We start from the raw sequence: 16,796 nt of genomic DNA on the forward strand, positions 1-16,796 counted from the left end.
CTTGGGCTACCCCATCCCACATAACCAAGACCCAGCGGATCATACTCATAGCTCCCATTGGTTGCCAAGGATGACAATTGGGGTTGGAGGCTACAAAGTTCCAAAACTGGACGGGAAGTTTTTCCTCAACATTATGAGGAGCAAGAATATCCATGCTGCATTTGTGGTTGTAGGATCGGCCCAGACAAAGTGACTGAAACTGACAAAACGTGTACTGCTCAAGCTGAAGAGTGACATCACCTCAAGACAGGGATTCACAAATAAATCAGTCTGAGGATGAGGAATTGATACAGCTAATTTACACTACAGCTCCCAAAGGGACCCCAAGAAAGATAAAAGTTCAGGTAAATGGTTACCCCCTAAATATGGAGGTAAGTACAAGTGCTGCTGTATCTATCATTACGGAACAAACTTTTAGGAATTCTGATGGGGGGGGGGGATCCTTTAACATTACTTTCTAAATTGAATATGAAACATTTGAGGAGAAAGTGAGGTCTGCAGATGCTGGAGATCAGAGCTGGAAATGTGTTGCTGGAAAAGCGCAGCAGGTCAGGCAGCATCCAGGGAACAGGAGAATCGACGTTTCGGGCATTCCTGAAGAAGGGCTTATGCCCGAAACGTCGATTCTCCTGTTCCCTGGATGCTGCCTGACCTGCTGCGCTTTTCCAGCAACACATTTCCAGCGAATATGAAACATGCCTACCTCCATTGGGGGCTGAACGGGTCATCCAGGAATTATATTACGATAAATACTCACAAAGGAATGTATGAATACACCCACTTGTCCTTTGAGGTATCTTCAGCTGGCACCATCTTTCAAAGGGTGAATATTCTCCAAGGCATACCCAGAATGGCAGTCTATCTGGACGACATTTTAATCCTAGGAGCTGTTGCCTGTAACAAATTCCAGTGCATTCCTAGGGTCTTTGCCATTGCCTCTATTTTCTCTTTGAAAACCCCAATGGGTGTATTGAACATTTCGAACCTTTCATATTTCACATTTCACCTTCATGTGCAATTGCATCAAAGCTAGCTATGTCAAGAACGGCAACACAGATCACAAAGAAAAGAGAAAAGGAATGAGACAGCCTTACTGCAGACAGTAAAAGGGAGAAGCTAACATTTAGTCTTAACAATGGCCTATCTCCTTTTAGAAACATTTGCCAAGAATGGGGCAATCAGAGTGTAATTTAATTTCTGTTTTCCAGCATCCACAGTTTTTCCTTTTCTGAAATAGAGGTATTCTGTTTTTGTGTGGTTGAATGCTTTCACTAGGAGTAAAAAAAAATCATGAAACATCTATGTATCCTAGTTACTAAATGGCACTACAGTCACATTCAGATTGTTTTTACAGTTCAGAGAGGATTGCAACATCAGGTAATTATTTCGCTGGTGTATTAAGCAAATCTGTCATAAAAGGTTTATTATACAACTAAAGTTAATTACGGAATAGAAGTTTTGTTTAATTTCATAGTCACTCTGAATAACATGCAGACACTTGAATCTGATTTGTAATAATGTTTTCATGTTTGAAGCTATTAGTTATTATAAAGACTAGCGTAATGTCTTTAGCAGATTTATGTCCCATGATTAATTAATGTTTACTCAGCCTTAGTTATGATGTTGAATTTTTCATTTCATTTTTAATCAATTTTGAATGATTCTGGTTCTGTTGATTCATTGTATTTTTTAAAGTAATTGTAATTTAGTGCCTTCCTCTGCGTGACACCATGTTTTGAGCATAAGAGGACAGGCAGGCAAGACTTTGTTAATGTTATTATACCTGAACAGATTGTGCATTAATTCCATTTTTCCTCTGGTGAAATATATTCTTTGATTGTCACATGCACTGATGGATCAGTCAAATTCTGGAGCTACTTGTGAAAGGAGATTCGCTCTGGTGAAATGTTGAAGTGTTATGCTGTACACTGGTTCACAAAAGCATCAATTAACCGACTACTTTATAAATATCTCTTTCTTTGAAGTAAAGATCTCCTATTATTCTTAGAAAACATCGACGACCCCAAACTTCTTGTTCCATTTTAAACTTTGGCCCCTTGCTCAGTCCTTCCAACATCACTGTTGACACCTACATTAAATGTTTAAAATTTCTCATCAGCTCAACTTCCTTCTTTTCCATCAAAATCATTCCATCTAATTCATCTCTATTTGAATCTCTCTACTCTTGTTTCTATCACATTCAGGATACTAAGAAAGCCCTGGTCAAACACAGTAATGTTCTGTGTAATTTCATCCATTGTATATTCAACTTTCTTTTTTCCCTCCTAAGTGGGAGACCAAACGATCAGGTGATGTCTGTTCAAACTGTTTCAGAGTGTAGTGAAACTGTTTATAAATTATTGCTGATTAAGCTTTGGTAGCATTTATCAACACAAATGTTTATATTAACAGAAACTTCAGGTAGAGAACAGAAAATGACCAGAACTGAAAAACCTTAATATGGAGTGAGAATGCAGGAATCTCACTGCAGATATCACAACAATCTGAATCTAACACTGCCAGGCAATCAATATTGAAAGGGTGAAGGGAAGATCCCAAAGGAATTGGAGACAGTAAGGACTACAGATGCTGGAAGCTAGAGTCAAGCGATGTGGAACTGGAAAAGCAGAACAGGTCAGACAGCATCCGAGGAGCAAGAAACGTTGACTTCCCTACTCCTCAGATGTTGTCTGACCTGCTGTGCTTTTCCAGCTCCACATCTATTGATCCCAAGGGAATGATGTGTACGGAAAGTCTTCAGGATGTTACAGTGTGGTAGATGTGTAGGGATTGCTAACAATATTTCAGAAACAAAAACAACTAATATTTATTCCCTTTCCATGATCATTCCAATACTGTATGTCATTTGATTATGCTTCTTGGACAGCACATCCCCAACCTGTGGCCTGTCCGACCTAGACAGACAAGGGAGAAGGTGAAGGGGAATTACGCTGGGGTAATCTAACATGTACTTATTTTGCTCATGTGTCAGCCACAAGCTGTAAGTTTATTATGGATGCTGGTTAGCTGTTGCTAATTTTATGGTTGATAAATAAGGAAAATAGAGCCAAAAGGGAATGAAAATATTATTAGAATGATTTAATTGACAATGATTGATTTTTGTGGTCAGAGTGCAATTCATGAATGGTAACTTGGAAACAAATTGAGGTCCTTGATTAATTATTTTTGCTCCTTACTTGTTTTGCTTAATGTTTACTTTGTCCCCAAATTGGTTCAAAGATAGAAGACAGAGGGTGGTGGTGGAAGGCTATTTTTCAGACTGGAGGCCTGTGACCAGTGGAGTGCCACAAGGATCGGTGCTGGGTCCGGCTGAGGGGTGACCTTATAGAGGTTTACAAAATCATGTGGGGCATGGATAGGATAAATAGACAAAGTCTTTTCCCTGGGGTCGGGGAGTCCAGAACTACAGGGCACAGGTTTAGGGTGAGAGGGGAAAGATATAAAACAGACCTAAGGGACAACTTTTTCACAGAGGGTGGTACGTGTATGGAATGGGCTACCAGAAAAAGTGGTGGAGGCTGGTACAATTGCAACATTTAAAAAGCATTTGGATGAGTATATGAATAGGAAGGGTTTGGAGGGATATGGGCCGGGTGCTGGCAGATGGGACTAGATTGGGTTGGGATATCTGGTCGGCATGGACGGGTTGGACCGAAGATGCTGTACATCTGTATGACTCTATATTTGAAAATGTAACAGATAAACGATGTTATCTGAGATAAGTGGGATTTTCTTGTTCTAAAATATGTGACACTTTAGCAATGTGATGCCCTGAATTATGACACTTCTGAGGTAAAATCATAGATTCCCTACAGTGTGGAAGGAGACCATTTGGCCCATTGAGTCCACACTGACCCTCTGAAGAGCGACCCCCCCAGACCCACTCCCCTACACTATCCCTGTAGCACTTCATTTCCCATGGCTAATTCACCTAACCCGCACATCCATGGACACAATGGGCAATTTAGCATGGCCAATCCACCTAACCTGCGCAACTTTGGATTGTGGGAAGAAACCGGAGCACCCTGAGGAAACCCACGCAGACACGGGGAGAATAGGCAAACATCACACAGACCATCGCCTGAGGCTGGAATTCAACCCAGGTCCCTAGTGCTAATCCTTGATCCACCGTATGCGGTCCCTTCAGCTACTGTTTCAAGGATACATCTTGAAAAAGATATTGAAGGATTCTTTAAGATAGCAGAAGCATTTGGACTGTTTAAAATCTGTGAGCAAGGGCATGCTTCATAAGTCAACTCCCATCTCTCGATGAGACCAGCAGTTTATGCTTTTGGATAAAATTCCTACGGGAAACAGTTCAGCAGAAAAGTGGTTTTGTAACAATGACTCTTTCATTCTTTGAGGATAAAGAGAAGCTGTTCGTGTTTGATGAGGCGAATCTTACTTGACTCATGCTTACATCAGATATTCAGCACAACCCAAGAAATGACCACTTCTCACTGTGATATTTGTCAATATGAACTAAAATTCTGATGAAATATTATGAAAGTCATGTTAATTGTGTCGGTTTATATAAAGGCTGATGTAAGTATAGCTGAATAGTTACACTGAAAATTTACTTGTAGCACTTACCAACATATATAATCAAGAATTGTTTCACGGGAATCAGTTCTGTAGAAACCATAGATGCAGGAAAGTATTTATATTGCACTTTGTATTTAAGTATGAGCTGTTCAAAGCAATCTTTCCTGAACATTTCTGAATAAATGTGAATCTTTTATTTAACTTTCTTGTGCTTATAGTTTCCCTGTTTTATTGCTTTTCGAATCAACCCTTTTGTACAAAGTTAATGTGGGTTTTAATGTTTTCTTTTCCTAAGCCTTCAACATCAAGTGTAGGAATGTTTAAGGTCAGAGTCAGGCGAAGGTGCTACACTCCAGAAGCTTGTGATTTCAAATAAACCTGTTGGACTATAACCTGGTGTCGTCTAACTTCAGTCCCAACACTGGCACCTCCACATCAAGAATGTTCGAGAGTGAGTTGGACAAGTATAAGCTGATCAGAGTGAGTCAGTGTGAATTTTTGAAAGGTAAGTCAAGTCTGACTATTCCAGTTGAATGTTTTGTAGAGGTTACTAATGCGATGAGTGACAGAGTATTATGGATACCAAAACAAAATACTGCAGATTTCAGAAAGCAGAAGTACCAGCAGAAAACGCTTGAAATTTCAGCAGGTCAAGCAGCATCTTTGACGAGAGAAACAAAGTTAACTTGGCAGGTTGATATCTACACATCTGCAGTCTCTGCCCATGATGACTTTCAAAAAACATTTGAACAAGTTCCGAATAAAGGTTTCTTAGCAAACTACCATAAAAATATATTATTACTGATTGAAACTGACTTTGGGACATGTGGGTGGTCATTGACTTGAAGACCGTAAGACCGTAAGACACAGGAGCAGAAATGAGTCCATTCCGTCCATCGAGTCTGCTCTGCCTTTCAATCATGGCTGATACGTTTCTCAACCCCTTCTCCCGCTTTTTCCCTGTAACTCTTAATCCCCTTGATACTTAAGAACCTATCTATCTCAGTCTTAAATATACTCAATGACCTGGCCTCCACAGCCTTCTGTGGGAATGAATTCCATGAATTCATCACTCTCTGGCTGAAGAAGTTTCTCATTATTTCTGTTCTAAAAGTCTTCCCTTTACTCTAAGGCTGTGCCCTCTGGTCCTAGTCTCTCCTACCAATGAAAACATCTTCCCAATGTCGACTCTATCTAGGCTATTCAGTATTTCATCCTTCTAAAGTCTGATGGCCCAGTATGGGCCTAGACTCCTCAAATGTTCCTCGTATGTTAAGCTATTTCATTCCTGGGGACATTCTTGTGAACCTGCTCTGAACACTCTCCAGGGCCTGTACAACCTCCCTGTGATATGGGACCCAAAACTATGCACAATACTCAAGACGTGGTCTGACCAGAAAAGGCAAGTGATCAAGGCAGCAAATTCTCATGGAATGTGATATGTTGTGTCCCACATGCAAAGATTTGAACTAGTACCTCAACCTTTCACTGTGTGATAGGTTAAGGAGCACAAAATTGTGGATGGCACTAATTTAAGAGAAATATAGAAAACTAGAACTGGAGTAGACCATTCAGCCCTTTGAGCCTTCTCCATCATTCATTATAATCATGGCTGATCATCCACTCAATAGCTATTCCTGTTTGTCCCCTCCATCCTTTGATTCCTTTAGCCTCAAGACCTATATCCATCGCCTTCTTGAAATCATACAATGTTCTGGCTTTGACTGCTCTTTGTGATAATGAATTCTACAAGCCTACCACTCTCTGGGTGAAGAATTAAGTTATATAGTTAGAAACGTGAAATAACCAAAGGACACATTCAGTGTAGCATCCAATGGAGAGAAAGTAAGCTAATGTTTTGAGACTGGATGACTCTGATGAAGAGTTATCTAGACTTGAAACATTAGCTTGCTGTCTCTCCTTAAATGTTGCCTAACCAGCTGTGATCTCTAGCATTTGTTGTTTCCAGTTCAGATTCCAGTATCTGCAGTAATTTGCTCCAACATATTCAGTATACTTCAGGCATACAGGATCCTTGGCTTTATAAATAGGAACATAAGCTGCGATATTTGTCCGTGAGTTAGGTGCACAGATGTGGGAGAATTTCTAGCACCGTGGATATGATGTTGATAAATTTGCTGCCTGAAGGTCAGACCTCCAGTGTAGGGATGCAGGCAATATTTGAGGTATTAGTCTCATCAACCTTCTCTGAACTGACACCGATGCCTTTACATCCTTCCTATGATGATGGTGATTTCCCTGAGTTCCTCCCTCCCTTCTATTTCTTCATTTATCATTGCTTCTTGGGATGTTACACATATCCTCTGTACAGAAGAGTGATGCAAAATACATGTTCAATGCATCTCCCATTTTCACATTCTCCATTCTTAATTCTTCAGTTTTCCTTTCTATTGGATCAATACTCACTTTGTTAATATTTGTATTCTTAAAAAGTCCCCCCAAAAAACTTGAAATATCCCCCTATCCCTCAGCCTTTGCACATACTCGATGTTGCGCCAACCTGTGAAACCAACCTGAAGCCCATCTAACCTACTCTATTCCATTCATATCCATATGCCTATCCAATGACCATTTAAATGCCCTTGAAGTTGACGAGTTGACTACTGTTGCAGGCAGGGCATTCCACACCCCTACAACTCTCTGAGTAAAAAGTGGAAACAATTATTTTAAAGATGCAATTAAGGACAATTATGAGGCCATAAAAGTGGAATTGAATAATGTAAATTAGCAAATTAAGTTAAAGGATAAGATGATATCTCAGAGTATACAGAATAGGTATATCCTGATAATAAGAGAAAATTGAAGGACAGACTCACAGGTCAAGTTTAACTAGAAATGTGGAAGATTGTATCAAATGAAAAGAAAAAATATACAATTGTGTACAGACAAGTGGTGTTTAGAAAACTGGACAGCATAAAAAACAAGAAAAGAATGATAAACTGAGAAGTATTAGAGTGTGACAGAAAGCTCGCCAGAAACATAACTCAGTAAGAGCTCCTGATAAATATTTAAAGAAGAAAAGAGTTAACAAAGTGGGTATTCATCCTATGGAAAGGAAAACTGAAGAATTAGTAACGGCAAGTGTGAAAATAGGAGATGCATTGAACAGGTATTTTGCATCATTCTTCTCTATAGAAGATATATCTAACGTCCGAAGAAGCAATGATAAATGAAGAAATCGAAGGGAAGGAGGACCTGAGGAAAATCACAATCACCAGAAGAAGGATGGAAATGCAGAAAGTTTATGTGAATAACACCTCCAGTGGGCAGTTATCTCATCAGGAAATGTTCAACAAATCAGGCGGTGTTGTCATAGTGATAACATCATTTGACGAGTAACTTTGCGACTTGTTGGGTGGATATGGTTTCAAATCTCACCACAACAAGCTATAAAGTTTGAATTAAGTTCTTTTTTGATAGATAAGTGTTTAATCATTAAGGAAACCAAGGGTTATGGAGAAAAGGCAAGAAAATGGAGTAGAAGATTATCAGATAAATCATGATTGTATTGAATGGTATGGCAGACTTGATGAGTTGAATGGCCTACCTTTGTTCCTATGTTATGTTGTTTATTGCCTAAGCTAGGGTTGTAAGCTAGAAGAGCAGGATTAAAACATATTAGATGTTGAGCATTCTTGACAAAGTATTTGTGGAGAGGATGGTTTATTTTCTTTGAAGAGGTGACAAAGTTGATTGATGAGGGAAGAGCTGTAGATGTCATGTACATGAACAGCAATAAGGTGTTTGATAAGGTTCCCAATGGTAGACTTTCTAAAAAGTCGCATGGGGTCCAGGGAGTACTAGCTAGATGGATAGAGAACTGGCTGGGCAACAGGAGAGAGAGAGTAGTAGTAGAAGGGAGTTTCTCAAAATGGAGAACTGTGACCAATGGTGTTCCGTGTTGGGACCACTGTTGTTTGTGATAGAAATAAATGATCTGGAGGAAGGTATGGGTGGTCTGATTAGCAAGTTTGTAGATGACACTAAGACTGGTGGAGTAGCAGATAGTGAAGGGAACTGTCAGAGAATGCAGCAGAATATAGATAGATTGGAGAGATGGGCAGAGAAATGGCAGATGGAGTTCAATCTGGGCAAATGTGAGGTAATGTGTTTTGGAAGATCCAATTCAAGAGCGAACTATATAGTAAATGGAAAATTCCTGGGGAAAATTGATGTACAGAGAGATTTGGGTGTTCAGGTCCAATGGCAGGTCAAGGCAGATCAATAGAGTGGTCAAGAAGGCTTACGGCATGCTTTCCTTCATTGGATGGGGTATTGAGTACAAGAGTTGGCAGTTATGTTACGGTTCTATAGGACTTCGGTTCGGCCACATTTGGAATACTGCATACAGTTCTGGTCACCACATTACCAAAAGGATGAGGATGCTTTGGAGAGGATGCAGAGGAGGTTCACTGGGATGTTGCCTGATATGGAGGGTGCTAGCTACAAAGAGAGGTTGAGTAGATTAGGATTATTTTCATTAGAAAGATGAAGGTTGAGGGGGGACCTGATTGAGGTCAACAAAATCATGAGAGGTAGAGACAGGGTGGATAGCAAGAAGCTTTTTCCAAGAGTGGGGGACTCAATACTAGGGGCCATGAGTTCAAAGGGAGAGGGGAAAGGTTTAGGGGAGATATGTGTGGAAAGTTCTTTAGGCAGAGGGTGGTGGGTACCTGGAATACGTTGCCAGCGGAGCTGGAAGAGACAGGCATGATAGTGTCACTTAAGATGTATCTAGGCAGATACATGAATGGGCAGGGAGCAGAGGGATACAAGGCCTTAGAAAATAGGCAGCAGGTTTGGATAGAGGATCTGGATTCAAACAGCCAAAGGATCTGTTCCTGTGCTGTAATTTTCTTTGTTCTATGTTCTCTTCTGGGAGAAGCTAGAACCAGGAATCACTGTTTGAAAATCAGTAATCACCCATTTGAACAGAGATAACATGAAAATAATTCTGTCACAGGGTTGTGAGTCTTTGGAGCTCTCTTCCTGAAGAAGGGCATGTGCCCGAAACGTCGAATCTTCTGTTCCCTAGATGCTGCCTGACCTGCTGTGCTGTTCCAGCAATAAAGTTTCAGCTTTGATCTCCAGCGTCTGCAGACCTCACTTTCTCCTCGGAGCTCTCTTAGTGAAAGGTGATGGAAACAGAGTCCTTGAACAGCTTTGAAGCAGCAGTAGATGATTCTTGTTAAGCAAGGCAGTGAAGGGTTATCTGGGGTAGCCAGGTATGACAGTCGGTGGTTACAATCAGTCAGCCATGATTTTATTGAATGGCACAGTAGGCCTGAAGCGCTAAATGGCCTACCTCCTGCTTCTAATTAATTGGTTTGCTCTTGCTCCATTGGTTTGTAGGTATGTTTACATCTGTACTCTCCAAGACAACCTATATCCTGTACCCAGCCTGCATGCTCTATAGCTGTCTGACAACTTAATGATGACTCATGCCAAACCATGCCCACCCCATGCCACCATTTTGCGTTACACCTATCACGCAAGCTCCCAAGCATTCATCCCAGACAGACCTCAGGACCTAGGCAGATTGCAGTTAAATAAAAATCTATAAAATAACATTTGAAATGCCTATGGAAGGCCAATACATTGAAAAAAACCCCACATTTGTCAAAATTAATCTACAACATGTGCATTCCTTCTACATGATGCCTTATAAGAACAAACATTTCATTCCAACACACAATTCCTTAAAATATTAAGCATTTGAATTTGTATTCTCACTTGAAGTAGTCTATAACCACCTGGAGCCGTCAATCAAACTGTGAAATGGCTGGCACCCTGCTGCAATAATAGAAGATTGAGAAATCAGTCTGCAGCAGTAAACTAATGATGAAAATAGTAAACAATCTTTGGACAAGAATAATTTAAAATAATTTGTGCTTTCATTCAAAATTTAAAACTCCATGTCTTTTAAATGTTTTGACATCTTGATAGCGTCCTTTGATAAATCACTTTGACAGTTCTTCAACACATTTTCACATGTTCTCTTGACACGTCTGACAGATTGAATTCTCAGTTGCTGTTCACAGTCTTGGCAGTTGACTTTGATAGGCCTGTTGACAGTTCCAGTGAACCTGAATGTTAATGAGGGCATGCACTTCTTAAGCACATTCATTGCCACTTTTAACAATTCCAAAGGACAGCTTACTTCATCCAAAGGACACTCGGCTACCACCAAAGCTGTTTCAGGACTCATCCAAAGGGTACCTTAACTCTCCAGAGGAATGTCCTGCCCACCCAAGGAATTGAACAAATTTCTGACTTGCATTTTTACAAGGTCTACTGTACACATTCTTGGGCTAAATATCTGATTTTAGTGGAGAAGCTGAAGGTTTAAATTACAGCTGCTTTTGTGATGCACAAAATCCCCCTTCCCTCCCCAGGAAAATAGGAAGTGTTATATTTGCGGTCAGAGTTTGTGATTTCTCGGATCATCCACTATTTTTGTTATAATGGTAACCCATGGTAATGGAAGGAAATAACGTTAAACTATTGTAGGGTCCACCTGTTAGGTAACAGCCTACAGTATTGGATCCAATCCTAGGAACAACACTTCAGGAAGAATGTAGTGCAACATTGAAGAGTTGGAAGGAATTTTATTAGGATGACTCTAGGATGTGGAACTTTAGTTACCTGGAGGAAATTAAAAAAGCCCGGTGTTAGATCTTAAGAAATGGGAACAGGAGGAGGCCATTCAGCCCTTTATCCTGCTCAACCAATCAATAGGATTGTGGCTAATGTCCGAAGACCTGAGAAGGTCAAAGTGAGCATTGTTAAAGGTATTCAAATCATGATGTTTCTGGTGGAGGAAACAAGGAAAAAATGCATCAGGAACAGATTAAGTTGTCAGAGGACACAGAGTTATGGTGCAAGATCAAAATATTGCAGAAGCTGTAAAACTGAAAGAAAATCAAACAATGGTTGGAAATACTCAGCAGATCAGGCAGTATTTGTGGAGAGAAACAAAGTTGATCAGAATCAGGGATTCTGATAAAAAGTCATTTTTGACCCAAAATGTTAACATAGATTTATGATAATAGGCAAAAATGAATCAGTGGGTAGGGTAGATGAAGAAAACATTGTTTTTAATCAAGTTCTTAAGCAAAGGTGATTGAAGAAGATTCAAGAACAACTTTCAAAAGGGAATCAAGTGAATACTAATTGAAGGTGAAACATTTGCAGTGTGGCGAAGAAAGGGTAGCAGATTAACAATGATCGATCAAACAGCTTATCATGGAGCTGATGTGAATGTGATGGAACAAATGACCTCTGCGCTCCATAATTCAAGATTTTGCATAAGTGGACAAAACAATGTCAGGTAGCATTCAGTGTAGGACAGCTTGCGTACTTCATTTTTATCCTGGAAAGACAAGGAGTATTTCCCTAATGGCTTTTGGTGTCCACGTACAAAATTAATTAATGCCAATGAACTAGCACAGCCAGTAATTAAAAGGGGCGATTTCAAATCTATAACCTCTTACTTCCAGGGGAAAACGAAGTGCAGAAAGTGATGTTTCAGTTGTATCGAACCTTGCTCAGGCATTATCTAATGTACAGTATTCAGTGTTGGACACTGCAATTCAGGAAGATTTAATCGATCTAATGGAGTGAGCAACAATGATTGAACCAGAATAATATCAGTGTTTAATGTGTTAAATTATGAGGACAGTTTGCATTAAGTTGGATTTTATTCTTTTGAATTTAAAGGGTTGGAAGGTATTTTTACTTTAATTTAATGCAGTTTTAATCTAGGTGCTTAAAATGCCGTAAAAGATTCGACAGAGTTGATGCAGAGAAACTGTTTCCTCTGGTGGGACTCAAGAACATGGGGCTATAATCTTAAAATTAAAGTCAAATTAAAAGTGAAAAGTAAGATAAAGAACCTCTGTTTTCAGAGTGGTGATAAGCAAGCAGTTCTCTCTTAAATTGTTGTGGCTGCTGGTTCAGTTTTCAAGATTTAAGAGTATCAGTAGATGTTTGTTTACAGTGTTAAGTTTCTTGTTTTAATCACTTCCCCTTTTCATTTGCAGGTTGAAACCAAGGCTGTACTGATGCCTGGATTTACAGTCAAGCAAGAAGGTCACATTTGAGGTCCTGTGAACAGAATTCAGAAGTCACGTGTCCATAACCTTAAATTCCAGCAGAAAATGACTGGCCTTGCAGCACCCTGGACCCTTAGGCTAGACAAGGTTACATTTCCTGCACTGTGGCTTAACGATGTGCTTACATTGTTTTTTTAATTACTCGTGGGTTGTGGGCATCACTGGCTGGCTGGCATGTCTTTCCTGTCCCTAGTTGCCCTTGAAAAGGTGGTGGCGAGCTGCCTGCTTTAACTGCTACTGTCTATCTGCTGTAGGTTGACGCATAATGCCCTTAGGGAGGGAATTCCAGGATTTTGACCCAGTGACAGTGAAGGAATGACGATATCTTTACAATCCAGGATGTAAAATTACACAATCACCAATTCTTTCCATCACTGAATATTTTAAGCATAAAAGCCATGGGGCATAAAAGCCGTCACTGTGCCGTGGGGCGGCACGGTGGCACAGTGGTTAGCACTGCTGCCTCACAGCGCCAGAGACCCGGGTTCAATTCCCACCTCAGGCGACTGACTGTGTGGAGTTTGCATGTTCTCCCCGTGTCTGCGTGGGTTTCCTCCGGTTTCCTCCCACAGTCCAAAGATGTGCAGATCAGGTGAATTGGCCATGCAAAATTGCCTGTAGTGTTAGGTAAGGGGTAAATGTAGGGGTATGGGTGGGTTGCGCTTCGGCGGGTCGGTGTGGACTTGTTGGGCCGAAGGGCCTGTTTCCACATTGTAAGTAATCTAAATCTAATCTAATTCAAAAAGCTTCTGATCCAAAATATATAAGTAAAATTGCCTATTGTATCAAATTGCTTGCCTTGTGTCTGATTTTCCTGTAGTTGAATCAAAAGTGAAAACCTTCCTGATCTGTTCAATGCTAACTGAGAAATGAACTTGGAAGTACTCAGGGATGCCCTCATAAGAACAGGATACGATGCTCAATTCATTGACAGCCAGTTCCGAGGTGCCACAGTGAGAAACAGTAATGGCCTCCTCAGGAGACAGACATGAGCTGCAACCAAGAGGGTACCATTTTTTGTCTCCTGGCTTCCCAGGAGCTGAAAAACTACACCATGTTCTTCGCAGCATGTAACACATTATCAATGAAGATGAGCACCTCGCCAAGACCTTCCCCACGCCTCCACTTCTCACCTTTAAACAACCACCATACCTCAAACAGATCATTGTTCGCAGCAAACTGCCCAACTTTCAGGACAACAAATAGCTCTGCTAACCATCCAACCCAAACTTTGGGTCTGTTACATGGATGACTAAACAAAACAAATTAGAGGAAACCTTCAAGACCATCAATAATACCCTTAATGGCATAAAACTCACTAAAGAGGAGGAAAACAACAACAAACTGCCATTCCTAGATGTCGCAGTAGAGCGAACAGCCAATGGGGAACTCTAAACCAGCATCTACAGGAAAACAACACATACTGACCAAATACTGAACTACAGAAGCAATCATAGTTGAAACTTTATTGCTGGAACAGCACAGCAGGTCAGGCAGCATCCAGGGAACAGGAGACTCGACGTTTCGGGCACAGGCCCTTCTTCAGGAATCTTCTTCCTGAAGAAGGGCCTGTGCCCGAAACGTCGAGTCTCCTGTTCCCTGGATGCTGCCTGACCTGCTGTGCTGTTCCAGCAATAAAGTTTCAACTTTGATCTCCAGCATCTGCAGACCTCACTTTCTCCTACAGAAGCAATCATCCCAACACCCACAAACAAAGCTGCATTAGAACATTATTCCAATGAACCAACGCACATTGCAGCGCAGAGGAACTACGCAGAGCAGAGGTAAATCACCTATACAGTGTATTCAAAAAGAATGGGCACCCAAAGAACACAGTCCACAGACTTCTCAGCAAAAAACCCAAACAAGCAGACGAAACACGTCCAGAAATCCTAGCCACTCTCCCCTACATCAAAGACACCTCGGAAATGACTGCCAGACTACTCAGACTCCTTGGCTTTAGGGTAGTCCACAAACCCACCAACACACTACAACAGCAGCTAATGAACTTGAAAGACCCTATACAGACAACAAGCAAAACTAATGTCATTTATAAAATACCATGCAAGGACTGTAACAAACACTACATTGAACAAACAGGCAGAAAACTAGTCACCAGGATATATGAATACCAACTAGCCACAAAACAATATGACCCTTTCTCACTAATATCCTTACATACAGACGAGGAAGGACACCACTTCAACTGGGACAATACATCCATCCTAGGACAAGCCAAACAGTAGCACACATGAGAATTCCTAGAAGCATGGTATTCCAACCAGAACTCTATCAAGAAACACATTGACTTGAACCCGATTTACCACCCCATTGAGAAAAAGAACAGGAAATGATGTCACTACAGGAAATGATATCAACAACCCAAAGAAACCCAAACATATAAATAGAAAGCAAGAATCATCAGCAATGCTTCATCCGGAGGCTCACTGAAGGTGTTACCTAATATGGTGACGAAACATCTGAAAATGAACCTTCCAGCTCAGCGAGCAAACCTACATCCAGTTGTAGACAGTATTAACAATAGCATAAAATTACAAGAAAGATATTGATAGATTAGATGAATGGACAAAGCTGCAGCAGGTGGATTTTAATACATACAAGTGTGCGTTTAATCATTTTGAAATGAGAAAAAATAGATCAAGGTGTTTTTTAGAAGGCACAAAGTTAAATATATTGGTTGTCCAGCAGGATTTTGGGTACATAGTTCTTTAAAATGCTGTAAAAAGGAGCAGAAAAAAGCCAAGAAGGCTAATGAGGGAATGCTGGCCTTCATATCCAAAGAGTTGATAGAATGTGGCACTGGAAAAAGATCCATAGGTCAGGCAGCATCTGAGGAGCAGGAGTATCAAAGCTTTGGATATAAGCCCTTCATCAGGACTACCTTATCCCAGTTCCAACCTTTCAACACAGCATCGCCCTCATGACCTGTCCTACCTGTCCATCTTCCTTCCCACCTATCGGCTCCACCCTTCTCTCCGACCTATCACCATTACCCCCACCTTTATCTACCCATCGCACTCTCAGCTACCTTCCCCCCAGTCCCACCCCCTTCCCAGTTATCTCACCCCCTCCCATTTATCTCTCCCCCTCCATTTATCTCTCCCCCTCCCATTTATCTCTCCACCCCGTCAGCTCACAGCCTCATTCCTGATGAAGGGCTTTTGCCTGAAACTTCGATTTTCCTGCTCCTCCGATGCTGCCTGACCTGCTGTGCTTTTCCAGCACCACACTCTCAACTTTAATGGTGGTGAGCCATTCACTTCCTGACTCCTTCACAAAAATCCGGCTCAACTCTGATTCTCTCTTCACAAATGGACTGCTGAGTGTTTTTCAGCATTTTTACTTTTTATTGGCCTCAGGAATTCTTAATGCAGCCCTATTTAATGCAAATCAGCAATGCTTTTGGAAATAAAGTTTCCTCCATCTTTAGTGGTGTTGTTGCAATGCATTCAAACGAGGGTTGAAAACTTCAGACAAACAATACCAGACAAAAGGTTCACAGATGTAGAAACGGCTTGAAAATTTTAGTGATAAAAATACTGCTCAATTTCTGGAAGTTGGCTTTGTTTTCTTTGTGGATTTTTAAAATTAACAGATAAAAAATTATTCAAAATTTCAACACTAAAAGTTAAAAAACTAATCTCAAATTAGAAGGGGTAGGAAAGTGTATATTGTAATTATATTAAGAGTTGACCAAATGATAATTTGACCAAGGCACAGTGATTCCTTGTGATCGTAATGTTTTTATGTCAAGGCACAGTTCATGCTGACTAAGAAATGGCCTGTCTCTGTCCATGATGAATCAAGAATTGTTTTGGATGGGATTGCGGTTCATGAGAAAGACAAATTCATAGATGATGTATTCTGTTCTCAGTGAAATATAAATTCTGATAAATATTGTACGCAATCATGATGTCTGATTTTTTTGCCTTCGCACTGTTTTGTGGTTGGAAATACTGGATGATGGTAAACAAGAGTCAGTCTAGACAGTGTCATAACTCGCATGTTGTTAGCACATTTACTAGGCTACACCCATAATCTTAAAACCATACTTTCTTTGTTTCTGATAGAAGA

General features: G+C 40.6%; 1 long non-coding RNA gene across 2 annotated transcripts in view; it reads left to right on the forward strand.

Moving 5' to 3' along the window:
* LOC122548612 (uncharacterized) overlaps positions 1 to 14,170 on the forward strand; it is a 35,185-nt gene extending 21,015 nt beyond the window's left edge. For both annotated transcript variants that reach the window (XR_006311268.2, XR_015751770.1), the window contains exons 2-3: positions 4,862 to 5,071; positions 12,630 to 14,170. This is a non-coding gene — a long non-coding RNA (uncharacterized LOC122548612). The remainder of the gene's footprint in view (positions 1 to 4,861; positions 5,072 to 12,629) is intronic.
* Positions 14,171 to 16,796: the final 2,626 nt, after the last annotated feature.

Source organism: Chiloscyllium plagiosum, unplaced genomic scaffold, assembly GCF_037043375.1.
Source record: "Chiloscyllium plagiosum isolate Xiang-an unplaced genomic scaffold, Cpla_swu_hap1 HiC_scaffold_3, whole genome shotgun sequence".
Lineage (NCBI taxonomy): Eukaryota > Metazoa > Chordata > Chondrichthyes > Orectolobiformes > Hemiscylliidae > Chiloscyllium > Chiloscyllium plagiosum.